Source organism: Bos mutus, chromosome 22, assembly GCF_027580195.1.
Source record: "Bos mutus isolate GX-2022 chromosome 22, NWIPB_WYAK_1.1, whole genome shotgun sequence".
In the NCBI taxonomy this organism is placed as follows: Eukaryota; Metazoa; Chordata; class Mammalia; order Artiodactyla; family Bovidae; genus Bos; species Bos mutus.
Window position 1 is genome coordinate 4531228 of NC_091638.1, and position 23259 is coordinate 4554486.

At 40.9% G+C, this 23259-nt stretch overlaps 1 protein-coding gene and 1 long non-coding RNA gene across 12 annotated transcripts in view; one reads left to right on the forward strand and one right to left on the reverse strand.

The window, feature by feature from the left end:
• The window catches only part of RBMS3 (RNA binding motif single stranded interacting protein 3), an 804674-nt gene that overhangs the window by 431098 nt on the left and 350317 nt on the right, over positions 1 to 23259 (forward strand). The gene's annotated exons all lie outside the window — the stretch shown is intronic.
• On the reverse strand, positions 8708 to 11460 carry LOC138984671 (uncharacterized). The gene is made up of 3 exons (XR_011461922.1): positions 11379 to 11460; positions 10952 to 11080; positions 8708 to 10253 (listed from the first exon to the last, which is right to left on the reverse strand). It is a non-coding gene; the product is annotated as an uncharacterized lncRNA (long non-coding RNA).

Genomic DNA, 23259 nt, shown 5'->3' on the forward strand with positions numbered 1-23259 from the left:
AAATAGAAAAGTTTTAGTAATTCTCTACAGATAGCAAGTCATATTCATGAAAATTGTAATGCAAAACCAGTATTCTCTTTTATTGATGTTCATGTGAATTTTGAGTTAAGAAATGGGGCAAGGAGTAACTGATTAGAATAAGAATAGCAGATGCTTCCCCTCCATCTGGCAAGAGCTTTTTTTGTTTCTGAGCTCTGCAACTAACCACCTCTGATGTCATTCCCATTGTAAACCATATTACTTTCTTCATGGATAGGGAATCTGTCCGTAATCAGACAGGTAAAACAGAAACCACTCTAGGTATTTCTGAATTCTCATTTAATACATTTAATTCCTTTAATACAGGAATTGCTTATAAAATGTTAGAAGGGCTGGAGAAGCAATTAGAGGAGGAAGATATAGTAAGTCAGTGATTAACAAATAAAAGAAACTGAAGGCACTCCTCAGGCTGGCCAAACAAAACTCAGGAGTGGTGCCCCCATATGTGAGGTCCCTCACACAGCCGTCCCTAACACTCCTAGAAGACTCTGCGACTGTTGAAAAGGCCACAAATCCCTCTGTGCGAGCTGCCCGATGCTGTGGCTAGGCTGGCCAGTCCTGCCATTTCCAGCAATAGTACTGGAGCCAGCAGCTGAACTAGAACTTCTGAAGGTTGCTGGAACATGTAGCTGCCTGCCAATGCTGGTGAGACCTCCTGAAGCCAAGAGGAAGTTTGTTTTCCTTCCTCCTCTCCTTTAGTCTCCCACCGGTACCTCCCATGGGCTGACCTAAGCAGAAGACAGCTGGAAAGTGTGACCAGGAAATGTAGTTTTCCAGGTCCTAATATCTGGGATACTGAGTAATACACAAAATGGGGGCATGAAGCTGAAAGAAAGGGGGCAGATGACCTGCAGAGACATGAAATGTGGAAGAAAGTGTTAGTTGCTCAGTCGTGTCCGACTCTTTGTGACCCCATGGACTATAACCCACCAGCTCCCTGTCCATGAGAATTCTCCAGGCAAGAATAGGGAAGTGAGTAGCCATTCCCTTCTCCAGGGGATCTTCCTGACCCAGGAATTGAACTCAGGTCTCCTGCATTGCAGGTGGAGTCTTTACTGTCTGAACCACTAGGGAAGGCCTGCATAGACATGAGGACCCATCTTTAAAAATCATTTGTAACACATGGAATCATGGAATTCAGAACTCCGGGGACCCTCAGCATTCGTTTGTATGTGATATTTTTTTCAGATAATTTTCAGCTAGGGAACTGAGGGTTTGACAGGAAATCTGAGAATTTGTTCATTATAAAGTAAAGGCATATAGCAAAAGATGGTGTTGGAAGAAGAGACCACTACGCAGTGGGCTGCTCTCCATCTCTCTTTTAGGCTAGGACCCTCCCCTTGTGGCCAGCAATGCTTCTTGCTGCTGGCCCAGGACTGCCCTGTTCTCTGGAGCACTGCCCTGGGCTGAAGGGGTTGCCTGCTGCACTCTGTGACCAGTTGATACCTGTGTACGTAAAGCCATCTGATGGGCTCAAGTGAGACAAGCCAGTGGTGTGGAAGACACTCCAGAGCCCTCAGTGGAAGAGACTGGGGCTAGACTCTGCCTGAGTCCACAGCTGTGGCCGGCTCCTCCCTGTCTCCTCTCCTGCTTATCTTTGCTTTCACTAGCCCCTCAGTGAGACGTGAGGGGAATGTTTTACTCAAGCCTGCTCCGAGGGACACAGCCTAACCCTAACCCTAGGATATTGTCCGGTACTCTTCTTTTCACCCTCATCTTTGAGCTGTGCTTGAGTTGACAGGGTGAGTCCCAGGAAGCCATCTGTCTGAGTGCCTTGTCCCAGGTCACATGCTTGGTGGGATGCTCTGACCCTGGGGTCACCGGAGTGACTGATCCAGTAGTCACCCTTTCTGCTCTCAGGAAAATCACACAATTCACAACAACTTTGACTATTTCTGTCATTTTCCCTTAGTTAGTAGGTTAGTTCAGTCGCTCAGTCATGTCCGACTCTTTGCAACACCATGGACACCAGGCTTCCCTATCCATCACCAACTCTTGGAGTTTGCTCAGATTCATGTCCATTTTCCCTTGCTGCTGCTGCTGCTGCTGCGTCACTTCAGTTGTGTCCGACTCTGTGCGACCCCAGAGATGGCAGCCCACTAGGCTCCCCCGTCCCTGGGATTCTCCAGGCAAGAACACTGGAGTGGGTTGCCATTTTCTTCTCCAGCGCATGAAAGTGAAAAATGAAAGTGAAGTCGCACAGTCGTGTCCGGCTCTCAGCGACCCCATGGACTGCAGCCCACCAGGCTCCTCCGTCCATGGCATTTTCCAGGCAAGAGTGCTGGAGTGGGGTGCCATTGTCTTCTCCGCCATTTTCCCTTAGGCCCCACCAAAGTGGGATTCTGAAGCAGCTGGTAGATAAAAACTAACAATTTAGGAACAGAGGTCTCACTAGGGTATTAAGGGTCCTGACTCGCAGACCGTTTGCAGGGTTCTTTGGGTGATTTGTTAAACCTCAAAAAACTAACAATTTAGGAACAGAGGTCTCACTAGGGTATTAAGGGTCCTTGGGTGATTTGTTAAACCTCAAAAACTAACAATTTAGGAACAGAGGTTGCATTAAGGGTCCTGACTTTGGGTGATTTTGGGTGATTTGTTAAACCTCAAAAAACTAACAATTTAGGAACAGAGGTCTCACTAGGGTATTAAGGGTCCTGACTCGCAGACCGTTTGCAGGGTTCTTTGGGTGATTCGTTAAACCTCAAAAAACTAACAATTTAGGAACAGAGGTCTCACTAGGGTATTAAGGGTCCTGACTCGCAGACCGTTTAGGGTTCTTTGGGTGATTCGTTAAACCTCAACATGATTGTTTACTCTTCACTCCTTCCACTTTCTTCCACTTGTTTATTTCCTTTCCAGTGTTACTTTGTTTGGGATTTTATTTTATTTTAATTTTCGTATTGGGTTTAGTTGGTTTACAGTGCTGTTAGTTTCTGCTGTACAGTGAAGTGAATCAGCCATACATACACATACATCCCCTCGTTCGGGGGTTTCGTTTTCACTTGCGTCCCCACAGAGCACTGAGTAGAGCCCCTGTGCTGTGTTAGTTATCTATGTATACATAGCAGTGTGCACATGTCAGTTCCAATCTCATAATCCACTCCCACTCCATTTCCCCCCACTGCCCGGTATCCATATGTTTATTCTCTACCTCTCTCTATCTCTGCTTTGCAAATAAGTTAATCTATGCCATTTTTCTAGATTTCACATGCGTGTGTTAATATACAATACTTGTTTTTCTCTTTCTGAATGACTTCACTCTATATAACAGTCTCTGTATCCGTCAATATCTCTGCAAATGGCACCATTTTGTTCCTTTGTATGACTGAGTAGTGGCCCACTGTGTATATGTACCACATCTTTATCCATTCCTCTGTTGATGGAAATTTAGGTTGCTTCCATATTCTGGTACTGTTGTAAATAGTGAACACTGAGGTGTGTGTATCTTTTGGAATTATGGTTTTCTCTGAGTGCATGCCCAGGATCGCTGTATCATATGGTAGTTCTGTTTTTAGTTTTTTTAAAAATAGGGACTGTTCTCCGTAATGGCTTTACCAATTTGCATTCCCACCAACAATGTAAAAGGGCTCCCTTTGCCCCACACTCTCTCCAGTGATTTTGCTTTTTAAACCGTGAGTGCTAAAGAAGAAGGATGGACTTCTTCCCGGAGCTGACTCGACGCACTGGTCTCTGTCCATCCAGCCCTGTTTCACGTGGACTCAGCTGGCAAGGGTGCCTTCATAGTATCATGTCTCACTGTCTTTCTGAAGACATTCTTCAAAGATTTTCTTTGCCAAGCTTCAGATTACATGGTCTTATAAAAGGCCCTTTAACCTGCCATTTGTCAGGTTTTTTGTTTTGTTTTTCCAGTTTCTGACCTCTTCTAATATAGAAGGACCATACAGTCATTGCTGGCAATTGCTCCTTGATCTCTGGTAATGGCCAAAATCTTTCATTCAGAGTAAATCATATTTAATATATTTCCAATTGCACACAAGACTGAAAGGGACCGTATTATAAGTTGGATTATGTCCTCTTGAAATATATATGTTGAAATTCTAACTTCCCATTATAGCCCTTACATTCCCTTATTGGGGAGTAGGGTTGTTGCAGGCGTAATTGGTTAAGTCAGCCTGAGGTCATGCTTGGAAAAGGACAGGTCCCTAATCCAATATGACTGATTCTTTTTATAAAAAGGGGGTATTTGGAGACAGCCATGCACACAGGGGAGCAGCATGTGAAAATGAAGGCAGAGACTGGAGTGGTAATTCTACAAACCCAAGGAACACCAAAGATTGCCAATTTCTCCCAAGAGCCAGGAGAGAAGCAGGGAGGGTTGCCTTTGGAGGCCTCAAGAAGAGCCAACGCTGCTGACACCTTGATCTTGAACTTCTAGCCTCTGTAACAATACAATTCCTATGTTTAAGCCATACCATCTGTAATATATCATTATGATAGTCCTAGAAAACCAGCCTGAATTCATCCTTCCTGCTACCCGCCTTATATATGAAACTCATTTTATTCAGTCAAATTCTTCTCCAGGACATTGTTTTTCAATAGAACGTCTCAGTGTTTAAATATGTCTTCATGCTTATGTATCCCGTTTTAAATGCCTTTGTTGTATTTATTTTGTATTATGTATTTTTAGTTGTAGTGGTGGTGTTTCTCTTGTTTGTTCTGATCATTCGGAAGGTTTTTATTGTTTTTTTAGCTCTTGTACGCATTGCTTTTTAAAATTAAATAATATAGATATATCTGTTATTTACAAAGTTTGAAAAAGTAAATTAGCAAACTTCTTTTGCCGAGCATTACCTCTCTTCTCCAGTTTCCAAGTTTATTTATTCATGTTGCTTTTCTATCTAGCTTTGTAATATTTACATTTTGTTATATAACATAGTCGAAATTATTCAGTTTTAGGTCTACATTTAAACAAGATTAGCACTCATTTCCAATCATTTTATATAATGGCTGTGCAGTTCTTAAATTTTCACTTTTACTTACATCACAGTATTCTGAATTTCATAAACTGAGTTTCTAGAGAAACTATTGTGAGTGTTATAGTTCAATGTCTGTGCATATTTCAGACTTTATATTTTATATGGGGCTTCCCAGGTGGCTTGATGGTTAAGAACCTGCCTACCAATGCAAAAGACATGGGTTTGATCCCTGGGTTGGGAAGATTCCTTGGAGTAGGAAATGGCAACCCACTCCAGTATTCTTGCCTGGAGAATCCCCTGGGCAGAGGAGCTTGCCAGGCTACAACCCATGGGGTTGCAAAGAATTGGATACAACTTAGCAACTAAACAAGAAAATATTTTATTTCAAATGTAAATGACAAATGTATGTCAGGTATAAAATTCGTGTCACTTTCCCCTGAAAAACATTGCACTGCAATTCTTTGTTTTGTTTTTGCTTGCTTCGTTGTTTGTTTTCTCCAGTACTGGTGTTGCTAAAGTAACCCTGATTTCCTACGTGCTGGCTAAATTTCTTGAGGATGAGTGCCTCAAGGATTCTTTCTTTCTTTCCCTGAAATTTATTTGTTATTACTTTTTTTGTATCACATTTTTCCTAAAATATCAGTATTCCATTTTGATGTAGGTTTATGGAGGTCTTTATTGATTTTTTTAAGAAATATTTAATTAAACCTTTTGAATATTTTTGTTCGGTGGATTTTCCTGAAGGCTGTGCTCCAGATCTGTGACTTGGTTTTCAGAAACATCTATTCTGCTTCTCATTCCAAATTTCTCAGTTTTTGGCAGATAAACCTCAACATCTGTTGTCTAGAGTTTTAGTGTTTTCCCAGTCTTGTTATATAGCCTCAGCTTCCTGGATTTTTTTTTTATTCTTTTCATTTTATTGGGTTTTCTGGAAAACATGCTCATTTTTCTCCAGGCGGTCTGAGATGGTTTTCTTGAGGATTAGATCCAGTGAAGGGTAATCCAGTAAGAGCTGTCACACTCTTGGGTTGGTGTGGGAAGTAGCCCAGCCCCAGAGTGGAAGTCAGGCCCACATAGAACCGGGGTTCTGTCTGTCACACGCCAGCTCTCCAAACCCCAGAAGACAACCAAAACACTGTGAATCTCTGCTTCCTTCCAACGAGGGAAAATAAGGTCAAATAAGTAACCTATTTGAAATTACCCGTGAAAATAAATAAAAGTGCGAGTTACTATTATCTTACTGAAAAGCAGTTGGGACCTCCCTGGCAGTCCAGTGATTAAGACTGTATGCTCCCAATGCAGGGAGCATGGGTTCAATCCCTGGCTGAGGAATATCCCACATGCCATGTGGCATGGCCAAAAAAGTATTTAAAAAAGAAAGAAAAGCACCAGCAGGCTGTAGAAAGTGATCCATCCATGCAGGACAGACAACAATCCTTCCGGTGTGCTCAGCTCTTCTCAAGTCTGTTTTGAAGTTCTCTTTTCCTGTTCTCCCCCTGCCAGCGTGTGATTCATTGCAGCTGTGGTTGATAGAAAGTATTCTATTGGCTTGGGGATGGTGGGAGAGAGGTAAAGACGAGGATTTTAAAATATATATCACATCAGAACTTGGCTTTCAAGTCCTTACTTGCAGTCAATTTTGAGAGGATTCAAAGGAGATTTATAAATATCGTTAGGGGTTATACCAGGCACTAGAGAAGCTGATAGGATTTTGCTTAGAGAAGAAAGTCAGAGGTGAGATTTAATACTCTACCACTTGTGATACAGATGGGATTAATAACCAGATGAGATTCTTTGTCTCCAGTGATTATGGGGCAGATGAAAATTGACTTTGGTTACATGATGATAAACTCCAGACAGTGAAAGCATGGTCTGGCATCCTTGCAGAGAGGGTTTACCCGCCTTGGGGTCTGGGGGCGTGGGAATGGCTGCTGGAGAGGGCAACAAGACGCTGGGTTCCTAAAGTGGGAAGAAATTCACATTACCCCTGAGCGGAAAGTGGAGTCTGGGTGCCCACCTGCCTCCCTGTTTTGTTGAGACCCGACCCTCCACAGGAACGGTTAGTCACAGACTACTCGGTGGGAGGGTGAAGTCACCCTCTGCTGCTGCTGCTAAGAAGATCTCTAAAACCTGGGCAAGTGATTTACGCTGACCTTCCTGTATTCCCTGAACTTTCCAACAGCCACTTTGCTGTGCTTACACACATTAAGCTCTGCTCCAAGTGGTCTCCTGGTCACAGCATCAGCATCGCCCAGGAAGGAGCTGATGAGAAATACAGATTCATGGGCACTGCCCAGACCTTAATCAGTGTCTCTAGGGCTGGCTTCCGAGGATTCTGCCTTTTAACAAGCCCTTTGGGTGATTCTTAAGCATGCTAAAATTTGGGAATTGCTGAATTTGATTGCTCTTTGCTATTTAAGAACTCATGTATTTATTTTCTTCAAGTTCCTACCCACCCCACCTCTTGGCAGCACACACCAAGAGTTGTGTGCTAAAATATTTCTTGCAGGATCATTCCATTTTTTTTATTTGTCAGCAAGCCTCGTAATAGTATTTATTAGAGTCCATTTTGCCCTACAATAGATTACCAAGATCATGATTAAGAAGCTTATTCAAATGTATTTAATATGTTTAAATGGAAACAACCTGGAGATGTAATTGCCTAAATTTAATCATGGATTTAATTTGTAGCTCAGACCAGCCAAATGGATTTTCCCAGTTTTCAGTTCCCTGTTTGTACAAGGAAATTAAAAAGTATGGACTCACAGGCTGAGCAGTGACCCTTTGAAGCAACAGTAGTGTGCCCACTTATTCTCATCAACCATATTATATCATCCTGCTCTGTGGGACTTGTAGTTCCCAAAGGCAGACTGGAACAACGGGGGAAAAAGAAGATAGCTCTATGAATTTTTTCGGTCAAAGGTTATATGTTATTGCTAGGCTTATTAGCTAACACATTGTTATGAGAATTAATAGAACAGGTTAAATATCCTGTTTTTAATTCTGCTTAGTTTAAAACAATGCCCTTGTTTTAGCCTGCCATGTCCAGCTGCTCTCAGCCCACTAAACTGGGATGATCATTAGAAGACATTCCATGTGAATTTGATGCTGGCCAATGCTGGTGAAGGGCCACTCGTGGTGGTGTTTCCATTCTCTCAGCGATGACAGGTGTTCACTGAGCTCTTTGCACTTGTTTTACACCAGCCTGAAGTCTGAATACTGTGTGCCCCACAGTGTCCCTCTTTAGACCCTGAAATCTCTGGACTAGGTTTGACAGAGCAGCAGTATATCAACCATGGTCTGGCAAGTCAGCGTCAATGCTGTCTCAGACAAAGATGAACAAATGTGCCCAGTGTTCTAATCAAAGTGGGCAATTTGCATGTGAGTGATGCTTTGCTCATCAGAAGTGCTGGGTTAGGGTGCATTGGGTGGGCCACTTTCCTTGCTCTGGCTGTGACAAGGACAGCAGAGTCTGGGTAACATGTCTGTCTTCTTCTCCCCTGGCTAGTTACATAGGTACCTCCCAGTCCTTCTTTAGAAGACAGTCAAGACATTTCAGTAACAGGTCATACATGTAATTACGCTGTGTGAAAAGTGGGCTACTTCTTCCAATCAGAAAGAGGCAGAAGAAAGAATACCTAGATCCCATGCTCAAAAATAGTTTTTTATTACAGTTTTTGCCCATATTTATTATGAAAATTTTCAAATATACAGAAGAATAGAAATCAGTTTACAGTGAACTCGCCGTTTGGAATCTGCAGTTACTCTATTTTTAATTTTTCATTTTATTTTTAAATGTTTTATTACTGTGATAAAAAACATATGACACAAAATATACTGTCTTAACCATATTGAACTGGACAGCTCAGTGGCACTGAGTACATTCATATTGGTGTGCACCTCTCACCATCACGCATCTCTTGACATTTTCATCTTCCCTAACTGAAACTCTGGCCCCGTTAAACACTAACTCCGGGCTTCCCTCATGGCTCAGTGATAAAGAACCTGCTTGCCAAGGCAGGAGACACAGGTTTGATCTCTGATCCTGGAAGATACCCAGGCTGCAGAACAATGCAGCCCATGCACCACAACTGTTGAGCCTGCGCTCTGGAGCTGCAACTGTTGAAGCCCAGGCACCCTAGAGCCCTGCTCCACAGCAAGAGAAGCCAGCACAGTGAGAAGCCCCGCACTGCAACTAGAGTGACCCCCATTCAGCCCGCACAGCCAAAAGTAAAATAAATACATGAGAAAACACTAACCCCCGTCCCCCGTCCCCACTCCCTACCCCTGGCATCTACCAGTGTACTTTCTGACTCTAAATGAATTTCGCTATTCTAGGCACCTTGGGTAACAATTGTTACAATTTTTTTTTTACTACAATTGTTTTACTGTATGCTCATTCCTCTATTCAATCGTCAATCCATCTTATTTTTCAACAAGATGTCAGTTGCAAGCAGCAGTACACTTTAATTCTAAACCCTCAACATGCGTGTCATTAACTAGAATTCAATACTTGTTTTTTGTTTTTGTTTTTGAGGTGAAACTTTCATAAAATGAAGTACACTGACCTTAAGTATATCATTCAAAGAGCTTTGCCAAATGTATCCGTCTGTGTCATCCAAGCCCTATTCACATATAGAATATTGCTCATTACCCTAGAAATTAATTATGTATTCTGAATTGATGTATACGTATTGCTAGACCTCTGACACTGTTTTAATTTAATGAGCCTCCCCAAGGGCTTTACATGATAACTGTGGAGGCTTATATGTTTATCTTCTCCTTTACTTAAAGAAAATGACATGTTACTCAGTCTAATTGCCATCCTGCCTATCCTACACTCAGATCATGATTTCTTAAATTCTCTGATGTGCATCAGAATTAGCAGAAGAATGCCAAGATACATGGGCGAGCTGTATTCAACTTTCTCCCCTCACCAGCCACCTCCTATAAAAGTCAATAGACACATGATGATTGAGCCACAACTTGCTCCAGCTCATCGCTTCTCAGGACAGATGGCCAGATCAGGAAGGCAATTGGATGTTCTGGTTCACTGCTGACAGTTGATGGTCGCTGGGAGTGCTGTGTTAAGAAGGATGCTGAGGCTCTGCCTTTACTTGGTGTGAAGGTGACACAGTTACTTGGTGATGTCTGCCACAGTAGAAGCTGGACCACGAAGCAACTGCAGGCATGTCCTCCCTTTTGCCTACTAGACATGAGTGAGCTCCTAGAATATTCCATGTAGCCACTGAAAACCACTGCTAGTTCAACAGCCAACTGAAAACGGCAGAAGGACACTGAATGAATCTCTGTCATAGTTCTTTTTTTTTTTTTTTTTTTTTAATTTTCTCTGGCCATGTTCTGCAGCATGAGGGGCCTTGGTTTCCTGACCTGCGCTGGAAGCATCGTGTCTTAACCAGTTGACCACCGTAGTTCCTATTTGTATCTTATTAAAATAATCCATGCTGCTTTGTGACAGTCCTACCCACAAACAGAATGTCTAAATGGGGTTTAAAAACACAAGGTAGGGGGTTATTCCCTGGCAGTACAGTGGTTAAAACTCTGAGCTTTCCTGCCAGGTCTGGGTTCAATCCCTGGTTGGGGAACTAAGATCCCACAAGCTATAAGATGCAAAAAAAAAAAAAAAAAGGCAGGCAAAAAAGAAGGAAAAACAGAAAGAGGGAAAGATGGGGACTGATGCCTTCTGTAATTCTAAGAATGAAAATATGTCACTATTTGCCTTAAGGCTGATATACTCCAGGAATCACCCTTCTTATGCAAAGTGTGAAATTCTAAGTAGTGGAACGATTTAAATCACTATTGCTGTGGGTTGACAATACCCAGTTCACTTTACCGCTTTTCTCTAAGAGGCAAATAGATATGGACGGGACAGGGTCAGTCAAGATTATTCTTTGTGCGTGGGGGCCAGGACCGAAGGGTGAGGAATCCAGCTTTGCTTTCATCTTTTTACTCACCAGCTTTATTTATAACACCTCAGCAGATGTCAAGACGGTGTGTTTGCTGCTCGTAGCTCGGTGCAATCCCTCTTCACTGCAGTGTTTCCCCAAGTGTGACTTGCTTGGCCCAAAAGCATTTTTCGAAGACTTGATTTTCAAAGCAAATACACACACACACACACATCAGTAGTAGTTTCGAAAACAAAGGTTATCACATTTTTCCGAGGCAGATAGATGAGAGAAGGGAGGATGCTGAGATGGAGTGTGAGTTTATTTCGAATGCCAGGTTTCATAAAGATGACAGCCATAATGCGCTGCCAAATTGCAGCATAGGGGAGCGATGCAGGGTCGGTAAGGGAAGGCTCAGAGGAGAGCCAAGCTAAAAGAACCATTTCAGGGAAGTATGAAGTTGAAGGAGGCATGCCTGGAGGGTGGGCTTTCTTACCAAGTCTCCTGTGTGAACTCCTGACCAGAAATGCACAGGAGGGGAAAGAGACCCCACCCCCTGCCTCCTTGAAGGGAGAGCATTTTTATTTCATCAGGATTGCTGAGGAATGCTGCTGCTGATAAGGCTACAGAAAATATTTCTGGGAGTGCATTTTCAGAACTTGGGAACAGAGACAGTCTGTCTGAACCCAGCTCAACTTTTCTTTCTTATCGCTTCTTAAAAGCATGTTATCTTTAAGAGCCAAATTAACATTTCATGATAGGGCTTCTCAGCAGCCCATACGTGGGCATCCCAGGGCTAGACAGGGATGACTAAGCAGTTTTGGAAAATGACAGCCCCCAGAGCTGCTGGCTGGACAGTCTCCTTGTCAACCACAGATGGAGGCTGTTCCTCTCTGGATGTCTGTGCCTCTGTAAGCAGAGAGCCCCTTGTTCCAGGGAAGGTGTGAGGAGTGTAATAGACAAAAGGAGCCGCAAACTATATTCTTATGCGAAGCCAGTTATCTGCATCTATGTGTTCAAAGTACGGTTCGTTTTCCGTTTTGAATAGTGCGTGACATAGAATTTTCTCAGTGCATTCAGGGATATACCTAGTAATATGTCAAATGAACATATTAATAGTTGTATGCCCTACTGGGCAGTATACAAAGTAAAACTCAAAAATAAATGAAATACTCATTACTTGAAAATGAGTTCTAATGCTTACATTTTTACCCCTGCTGCCTTTTTCTGTTATTCTTGACACTCTGAAGAATTTCAAGCACTGTATTAGAATGTACTGTAATGTTTTAAAATAGAGGTTTTCAGAAGCATACAGTTCCGTGAAGTGAGGTAAATCAGTGTATTTTTCTGAGTATCTCTAGGATAAGAAGTTTCACCATATGGTTAAAGTATTTTTATAATCAAATGAAACTGTGCCTGGTAGAAGATCACTTCTAGTAGATTTCTTAGCTACGTATAAAATTACATCAGAGAGTTGCAGGATGACCATTTTTCATGGAATGTTTTCTGTTTGCAGGATAAAGGCACTTAAAAATTTTTTTTCATAAATTCTCATATTAGATTCTTTTCACATATGATTTTTCCCTTCTGGTTTTTTTTTTTTTTTATCACAGGGTAGCATTTTTTAAATATTGCCTTTTATCCAAAATTTTAATGTCTTTATCCTACATGGCTTCTGATATCAGAGGATACCAGAAAAATTTACAGAGGTGTACCTGTTGACTAGAATTCAAACAGCTAACATTCAGGGTTTATCATGCACATGTACATGTGCTTGTGCCCACACACGTGCACACACACACACACACACACACACACACAGTGAGATAAGTAGGCTGATTTCTGTGTAATTCGATGAATAGCACTTCTTTTTCTTACTGTTTCTTGAGAAACCCAAATAAAATTCTCTTTACTTTATTTTACGTGTTTTATTTTCTTAGACTCCAATTTTCCTTTTAGTGTATGTATGTAACTGTTTATATCTTGCAATGGTAAAAACAACTTGTAGGGTTTTTTTGGTAAAGGAAGTTTTATTATGCTTGATATAAAGTAGTTTTTTATACATATGATAAAATACTCGACTACTGAACCTATTTTCCAAGTTTGTTCCCCATTCCCCCACCTCTTCATGGGAGTTCACACGAACGAAACCTAGTTTTTTTTCCATTCCATCCTCTAAAAAAGGAAAAACCATTCATTGCCACTGCTCTCTAGCCATTATTTTAGCCATCTCAGTCATGAAAAGGGACAGATAAGGAGACAGAGAGATCAAAAAGAGAAATCATTCACAAATCAGGCGTATGAACCACAGGGCTTGACCTTGAACAAGCAGGCATAACAGCCAGGAAAAACCTAGGTTTGTTAAGGCAGCTTTCTTTAACAGCTTGGATGCATTATTTGGGCTTCCCTGGTGGCTCAGATGTTAAAGAATCTGCCTGCAATGCGAGAGACCTGGGTTCGATCCTGGGTTGGGAAAATCCCCAGAGGAAGGAATGGCAATCCACTCTGATAGTCTTGCCTGGAGAATCCCCAGGGACAGAGGAGCCTGATAGGCTACAGTCCATGGGATCACAAAGCGCTGGACACGACTGAGTGACTCAGCACACACTTGCATTATTTTAAGACGTACCTAAGCCTTGCCTGCGTCTTCATACTGATAAGAACTCCAGTGACATTTCTGGGCACTTTTCAGTGAACATGGCTACTGCCCCCTTACCCCACCTTCTGCACCACTACCCCACCGCCACCACCATCGCCCTACTTCTACAGCTGGGTGAATCAGGAAGACTTATATTTTTTTTTTGAAGACTTCTAATGTGGGTTTTCTGTCCGATGCACTCTACCAACAATCCTTCCAAAGGGGCTTGGCAGCCACATCTTTGAACTGGATGGCTCCGCTTTCCCTGTCTGGAGCTTCACTTGGGGGTGGAGGCGGGCCCTGAACCACAGCAGCCTTCTTGCCCTCTGACAGGCAGAGCTGAGAGGTGGTTGCCAGCTGGGACTTGGTACATATCCATGAGGGCTCTCATCCTAAAGCATTCTCTGGGTACTTAGACAAAAGAGATTTTTTTGCTTTGAACTCTCATTTGCCCATCTTGACTATATTTCTGTTACTTTAAAGAACATATTTTAATCTGTTTGCATTTCTCTCAAAAAAGGTATTGTTTCCTTGAGTCCCTGCCTATCAAGAAATATTTCTTTATATATTTGCAAGTTCAGTGTGTCTTTGAGTGGGTTGGTATACATAATTCTGCTTGGATAGAATATTATGGACAACTCTAATATTTTAAGTAAAAAAAAATTTAAAAGAATAGGTAACAAATGAAATATAAAAGCAATGATTGCTTACATTTGCCTATATATCTTCCTTTTATCTTACATAGCCTTCACGGTACATACAAACTGCAAAATAATAGGATGTAACTTTAAACAGCTTAATTTGTAACTTTAGCTTTTTTCCCCCAGTTTCTTCAATTTATTTCTTTTTCCTTCAATTTCTTTGTGCAACAGAATTCTAAGGTTTAGGGGAAATGAATGCATTCTTTTGTTTCAGGAGTCGGTGCCTGCTGTCCATAGTAAACATGACAATTATCTTTCTTCCTCTGAGATAAAACGGCAGGCTCTGCCTAGGTGTTCCCCTCTACAAGTATATATCATTGGTTCTGTTTGCATTCCATGTAGTACTAGGAAAGAATGAGGTCATACGTTTTGAAAGTGCAGCACATTTTGTGGATTTTCTTTCTCCATGGCTTCTTTTTGAGTCTGATTTTTTTTTTCTTTTCCTTTTCAGGTCTCAATTATACTTTTACACAGAATCTCATAAATTGTGTCAGTTGAGGACATGGTTACAGATAATATAAGTGATTTTTAAAGCCACTAAACAAAAAGAGATTTTTCTAAGCCCCCCAAACAGTTAACTGTCTGTTGAATTCAGTGCCTTTAGAATGTAATGTGTGCTCCTGATATTTAAAGCCATATGATCATCTGCAAATAATCAAAAGGGAAGACTCTTCAAAGAATCCAGGCCATAGGCAACATTCATTATGTTATTTAGTTAGCTTTGACAGAGTCATCTAGGTATTTGAACATTATTATCCACAGGAATTCTTTTTCTTTCAACATACAGATTCAGTTCAAACTTGTGGAACAAAGAATGTTTTCTATTTGTCATGAAGTATCTCAACTTAATCCCTATTTTACTTCATTATACAGGGATTAAGCTAATAAATTTTTGAGAAATAAATGACAAATAACAACCGGTAATTCGGCACAAAGGCTTTGCAGGGATGCTGCGTTGACATTGACTTTGTTGCAAGGGCCAAGAATGGACTCTTATCTAACACTCCAAAACTAATTGTCCAAGGAGACGCCCGTGCTGACAAGGCAAGAGAGAGACTGTATTGGGAAGGGGTGCCTGGGCAAATAGCAGCAGGGTTAAGGAACCCAAGAGGACTGCTCCGCCACGTGGCTTGCAGTCTTTGGTTTTATGGTGTTGGGATTAGTTTCCAGGCTGTCTCTGCCTAATCGCTCTGACTCAGGGTCCTTCCTAGTGGTGTGCACATCACTCAGCCCACAGGGACTCCAGTGAGGAGGATTCCAGGAGGTTGGTAGGATATATGAGCTGGAGTCTCCTCTCTCCTTTGACCTTCCTGAATTCTTCCAGTTGATGGTAACTTTTTAGTTCCACGTTCCTTACTAGAACCTCCTGTTTAAGATGACTCATGCAAGTGGTTATCATGGTGCCTGGTCAAGGCAGGCGATATTTCCCCTAACAGTCAGTGTTTCCCCTAACAGCTTTGCCCTGAGAGACTTCACACTCATGATTCATTTAGGGAGTCAGGCTGGAGGTCCCTTTCTTCTGTGAGTACTTCCAGCTGAGAGTGGTTATAGACCTGTGTCTTCCCGACCCAGGAACTGAACCCATGTTTCCTGCATTGCAGGCAGATTCCTTACCAACTGAGCTATGAGGGAAGCCCCATAGACTTGCCTGTAGAGTAGAAGTCTCTCTCCAACCTGATCTGAAAGTGTTCACTATGGTGCCTGGCCATGGTGGGCAGTTCCAGTCAGTGATTCCCCTAACAATTTGAGGAAAAAAATTGAGGCTATCAAACTTTGCATTCCCATTTTCTGGGCTACAGGGAAAACACCAATTTTTCACAATTGTGGTTTGCTAGAAATAAGTTGTGAAAGGTAACATGATACGCTACCTCCTTAGTTGTGGAGACAACTAGCCTTGAAGGGCTTATTAGTTCTGTGAACAGAAGTCAAGCAAGTAAAATGTAGATTAGTAATTACACATATTAGAACATTTCCAGATCATACATATTTTAATATTTTCTTTCCATAGAAGCCAATAGTCACATTATTATTTTATGGTACTTAAGAAAACTGCATGGGATAGAAAAAACAATTATAGTCAGTTTCGTGGAACATCCAGATGGATTTTGTTTTTACTCAGCTCCACCATTGTGATGCAGTGCTTTTCCCAGAACAAAAACCATCTTTCTATTTAATAAGTGGTTTCTCCAGGCTTCACTTTTTTTTTTCTTTTCATCTCCCTCCTCCTATTATACTTAAGTAGTATCATATTCTCAAACAATGAATAGTCTTTCAGTGATTTCATATGCATTCATTTTATTTCCCCATTTTTAAGGATAGAGGGCATAACCCCTTCTTGTTGATAAGAGTTCTTCGGTCAGTTTGGTAAAGAACATACAGAAGGGACATTTTCTATATTCACATGGTAATGCTTTTAAAAAAAAATTAGCTGCGCTGGGTCTTATGTAATACACGCAGCAAGATCTTCGATCTTGACTGTTGCACGTGGGATCTTTAGTTGCAGCATGTGGAATCTTTAGCTGAGACATGTGGGATCTAGTTCCCTGACCAGGAATCGAACCTGAGCCCCCTATATTGGAAGCATAGAGTTTCAGCCACTGGACCACGAGGGAAGTTCCCAAATGGTGTTGCTTTTAAAAGCTGCATATGCTCTGGAAGAGTAGGGATTTCCACATTTTAAGTTTAATGTTTAGTTTGATATACTAACATTTTCCCATGTGAATAGATGGAGACAGTCAAGTCAGGCACAGAAAGCCACAGGATGTTTCTGGATGAAGATTTATAGGAAGAAATCAAAGAACTGAGAATCTGTGAAGAGGAGCTCAGGATTCAGTCTTGGTATTGGGCAGACTCACAACTCTGTGGTCTAAGTACCCTATCCCACAGTTCCTAGAGCTTATCTGTTTCTTTACATTATATTGGCTTCCTGCCTTTCTTTAGAGTTTGTGGGTTTGGGCAAAACAATATATTTTAAGGGATGGATTGCTTTAGGAATTTAAACTTATTTATTAGAATGTCCCTGGATATTCTTCTTGTCTTAGAGCAAAATGCATCATTTTGAAGGAGGACTGATATCTTGTTTTTGTCATTGCTTCTATGCTCTCCATGACTACAGAGACGGATTTATGTAGAAATTATTTAGGACTCTTTTTTTTCTTAATGGTTTTAAAATACACAAATTAACGTATGTGAAAACATAGCCTTGAGCTTAATTTTATGACCCATACATTTTGAATATTTAAAGTCAGGCTAATAAAAAAAAGCAGTAGGTATTCCCAGGGGTTTAATTTTATTCATAGGGCGAGAGTTGAAGGTTTATGAGTTTTACAACATTTCATTAGGGAAATTTTACCGAGGAAGCAGAGTGGAATATATACCAGGTTTATCCCACAGGGGCAAAATGGAACCCTCAATAGAATTTGTTTACACGTCCTGATTAACTTGATTGCTTACCTTGTGAGGAAACAGTATGCAAATGATTTTATTTTCTGGGTTATCAGACCAAGAAAGAGACAGAAAATAACTTTTATGACAGAGCAATCTTTGCATCCGCATGTTACATCTTTATAAGAACCTCTCGAAAGGCAAGTGGTACAAGATGACTGCTTCTTTGATAATCTAGACACTAGTCACCCAAAAGAAATAAGATACTTTGCTTAATATGCTGCTTTTATGGTGCATTTGGGAGTATAAGTGCTATTTTCATGTCTCTCACTATATAGAGAGTAACATAAGCGACTTTTAAGGGGAAATGGCATAAGCGACTTAGCAGCAGCAGCAGAAGCAACATGACGTAAGTGGGGGTTTTCGTTGTTGTTTTTTTACATTTTGATTCAAATTGCCTTTCACCTCCTAGGAATCTTTAATGAACTGATTCTTCTGCCATGTCCGTTGTAAATTTTTATTTATTTGGCTGTGTCAGGTCTTGGTTGCTGCATTCAGGATCTCCGTTGTGTCCTGAGGATCTTTCATTGCAGCTCACAGGCTTCTCTCCAGTTATGATGCTTGGGCTTGGGTGCTCCGCGGGACGAGGGACCTTATTTCTCCAACAGTGATTGAACCTGTGTTCCCTGCATTGGAAGGTGGATTTTTAACCACTGGATCACCAGGGAAGTCCCTTGCTATATCCTTGAAACTGGATATATATATATATATTTATGGCTCAGCTTTGACAAAATTCGAGTGCCAAATCATCTCTATTCACATCACCAAGAGAGCTTTGAAAGTCATTGCTATGAGCTAGTGGTATCCTCATCATAAAGGTTAAATGGTCAGAATCATCTTTCAATTTCTGTACTTCCCATACCAATACTTAAATTTTATGTTTGTGTTTTGTCTAAACACTTTACTTTCATGCCCTGCCATTAAACTTCTATGTATACTTTTCTGCTTCTTTGCTACAGTTTGAGTATCTGGGCTAATTTTACCATGTGAACACTGACCATAAATTGATGTTCTTTAGGTATTTTTGCATCCCTATAACTCATTAAGTATCTTATTTATCAATCCAAAAGCATGGGATTATTTTTATTTTAAATTTCAGAATTAGCATGTACTTTAAAGAGTTTCTATATTCTTCCTGTGCAAAGTTTAGCAAGGTTTATATATGTATAGAGTATTAGGTGGCCTTCCCCAATAACTCAAATGATAAAGAATCTGCCTGCAATGCAGGAGACCCAGGTTCAATCCCTGGGTTGGAAAGATACTCTGGGGAAGGGAATGACAACTCCCTCCAGTATTCTTGCTTGGAGAATCCCATGGAAGAGGATTCTGGCTGGCTCTCCAGGACCCATGGGGTCGCAAAGAGTCAGATGTGACTGAAAACCTGCCACCTTCACTTTTTCACTTTCAGAGGATTAGGTACCAGAAAATACAATCTGCCAGAGGTGTTCTATTATCTTGTGGTTTGAAAGGCAAGTCTAATTCTACAGAATTGCAGGCAGGAAGAGAGATTACACAAATACGCCAGTCATAGTTTGACATCAGAATCTTGTGTTAACACTTCCCTCAAAACGTGAGAGAATAAAGCACTAATCTTGATCCATAAGTTCCTATTAGTGTTTTGCAGAGCAAAAGTTTTCTCTTATATTTAGACCAAGTCTTCTCGGTCACAAGAGGACAAAGGAGAAAATGGACCTGATGGTTAGGGTCTGTATCTCCGCCCAAAACAGCTGCCCTTGTCATGAGGACTATGACTTTCTCACCTCATGGGTTTGGCCCTAAATATGGCTGAAAGGTGCCCTCTCTGCCTGCTCTGCTGTTCAGAAATAATCACACCCGCCCCTGGTACTTCTCTTTCATGACATGTTTGTGGGTTTCTGACAGTACCAGTCCAGCAGTTTTTCATAATAGGCAATCACTTATTTAGTGGTTCTTTATTTTCACTCATCTAGGGAAGAAAAGTTGAGAAGTCCTACAGAAATACCCAAAAGGAAAAACAAAACCAAACAAAATGGCTTAATTCTTGACACTTGTGATTTACAGAACCTCCTTTCATCTGTCACATAAGAAGTATAAGTGCCAGGTTAAATTTTTATTTCTGGTCTGGTTCCTCTGACTCATACTTCTGCCCTAGAGTTAAATCTAATGGAAAAGACACTTACTGAAAGTAAATGGCATGTTTTTATCTACAAAAACTGTCCTCTTCCCAACACAGATCAATGTGGATGTCTGCTAGCAGTTTCTGTGGATAGCCATCAAATGCTGGTAGTGATCAAACATGTTTTTAAACAGTCTTATTTATATGTTGCTCTTCATTATATTATTTAGAAAGTCATGTTTCTATTTTAATTTTATCTTGCATATCTAACCATTCATCCCAGCACACTAAAACTTAAAAAAGGTATAATTTTTACTCTCTAGTACCTCTTGCCAGTACTCATTGTCTAGATCTTGTTTGCAGTGAGGTATAGCAATAAACATTAAAAGCTTTAATGAGATGAATATGAATATGTTTGAATGTCCTGACATTAAAAATGGAACAACAGAACAGAAGAAACACACCGGAACCATGTCAAGATATTAATGAAACCTCTATACTAAAAGAACTTATTGGGTAGCCTATTAAAGAATTGGTTGTCTGTAACCCACTCCTACTATTTCTTAGACATCAATCAATGTGATCCTTAGACTCCTTTTCAACTCTTGTGTCAGTGGGGAGGACAGGAGGAGAGAAGGCCGTATATAATAAAACCATTCCTCTCATCCTTTATACAGACTACCTAGTAATATCATGGCAAAGCACATGCAAATGCAACTGGCTGCATTGCTTCTGCATAATAGTAACTAATCGACTGGTAACTCCAGAAGGCCTAATGTCAAGATGGATCTTTTGCAAAGCAGACAACATGATATTGAGAGTAATCACACTCTTTTCTTTAGGGTAAGTGATGAATGTTCAGGTTAAAAACTTACATTTGCTTTATAAGAAGTGCACTGTGCTCATTTGTGTTTTGGCATGGAAGGATGCTTTAGATGATCACTTCATTCAGCACTTTTAAATCACTGGCTAGAGATCATGATTTACATATATATTTTCATAAGCATTTACCATAACTCATTCTGTTTAATGGCCAAAACACTTTCCTATAATCATTTTGAGACTAAAGTGATCTTCTGCTGAGACATTTGCTTCTATGACAACTCAACATAATGGTGTCTGGTAAAAACACAAGCCTCTTCTTTTCCGTTTTCATCAAATTTCAAATGAATTAAAGACATCTGCTCACCAGAAAATGTATATTAAGAATGCCTGATTGTAATGTTTGATGGCAAATTCAGACTAGTACATGGATCTAAGATTATAAATATGATTTTCTCTGTCTAGTTGGATATCTTAATGTAGTCTAATGACTGAAGAATAATGGCATTTATTGATTTCATGTTCACATCTATACACATGAGTGCCTCTGGGGGGATGCTGGCTTATGTGTACTCACTCTATAGAAGTGAGTACAGATGTTAGCTTTTTAACATGAAATATTGAAACTACTGGAGACAGTCTACACAGAAGAGTCTAATTACTTTGCTTCAAAAGTATATCCAGGAATATTTATATCAAAAAAAATGTTTTTTAAGTCATCTCATTCACGTGCTCCAAATGGTCCTTCAATGATCGGCTGCTATATAACCACCATGTGCAGTCCTAAGTCTAATGAGCAAATAGGTGTCCAATAATGAGGGTGCATGTATGCTAAGTCACTTCAGTTCAGTTCAGTTCAGTTCAGTCGCTCAGTCGTGTTCGACTCTTTGTAACCCCATGAATCGCAGCACACCAGACCTCCCTGTCCATCACCAACTCCCAGAGTTCACCCAGACTCACGTCTGGTGAGTTGGTGATCACCAACGTCGAGTTGGTGATGCCATCCAACCATCTCATCCTCTGTCATCCCCTTCTCCTCCTACCTCCAATCTTTCCCATAATCAGGGTCTTTTCCAATGAGTCAGCTCTTTGCATCAGATGGCCAAGGTATTGGAGTTTCAGCTTCAACATCAGTCCTTCCAATGAAAACCCAGGACTGATCTCCTTTAGGATGGACTGGTTGGATCTCCTTGCAGTCTAAGGGACTCTCAAGAGTCTTCTCCAACACCACAGTTCAAAAGCATCATTTCTTCAGCGCTCAGCTTTCTTTATAATCCAACTCTCACATCCATACCTGACTATTGGAAAAACTATAGCCTTGACTAGAAGGAACTTTGTTGACAAAGTTATGTCTCTGCTTTTTAATATACTGTCTAGGTTGGTCATAACTTTCCTTCCAAGGAGTTAGTGTCTTTTAATTTCGTGGTTGCAATCACCATCTGCAGTGATTTTGGAGCCTCCAAAAATAAAGTCAGCCACTGTTTCCACTGTTTCCCCATCTATTTGCCATGAAGTGATGGGGCCGGATGCCATGATCTTAGTTTTCTGAATGTTGAGCTTTAAGCCAACCTTTTCACTCTCCTCTTTCACTGAAGAGGCTCTTTAGTTCTTCTTCACTTTCTGCCACAAGGGTGGTGTCATCTGCATATCTGAGGTTATTGATATGTCTCCCAGCAATCTTGATTCCAGCTTGTGCTTCTTCCAGCCTACTGTTTCTCATGATGTACTCTGCATATAATTTAAATATGGATAGATGATACCTGCCATTACTGTGAGCTAATTAATGGCAATCATTTAAACTCAGCAATTAAGGTTTTACTTTGCAGAGGCCCCTAAAAACATGTTACACAAATTATGAGAATGTGGAAAGAGGAATCTTTTGTTATATCAGCCACATTGCATCACAGGTGACTGCCAGCTCCTCCTTTCTGGCAGAAGGAAGATGAACAGAAGCCAGAGGAATATGGCGAGTTAGGTATTTACAAAATAACTTCATTAACACTGGGTTGGCCAAAAGGCTCATTTGAGTTTTTCAGTAATTTGGAAAAACCCAAAAAAACTTTGGCCAACCCAATAATAGAGTTGATGGTTTTGTTTTATTAGCTTCGGCTCCCTAAGAAGCACACTGAAATAAAGATTCAAAAACAAGTATTCATCTGGGAAGAGAATGAAACAGCAAAGGTAAAGTGGGAGAAAGTAACAAGGAAGAATGCCTTATCAAACCATTGGAGCTTAATTGCACGCAAGCAGCTCCATGACACATTTTATAGTCATCACATGCAGGGGCGAGGGAGCTGACATATTTATACACCAGCCCCTGGTAGTCACCAGTTAAGGATCACACCTGGCGGTTTGGTATTTCACCACCTCTCCTGCAAAGGGGGACGATGCAGCTCTGACCAGCTGGGGAAGTCCTTACATAAAGAAATGCAGAGTCTGTATGCCCCGTGGTAAGAAAAACAAGAGCATATAAATGGGCACCAGAAGTGTGTTTCAATACTCATTTGTATAAGGTTTTAATGAGAACCTTTCTGGGACTTTCGTGGTGCTCCAGTGGTTAGGGATCCAAGCTTCCGACACAGAGATGCTGGTTTGATCCCTGGTTGGGGAACTAAGATCCCACATGTCTCATGGTGCAGCAAAATAATAATAATGATAATAATAATAAAGTCTTAAT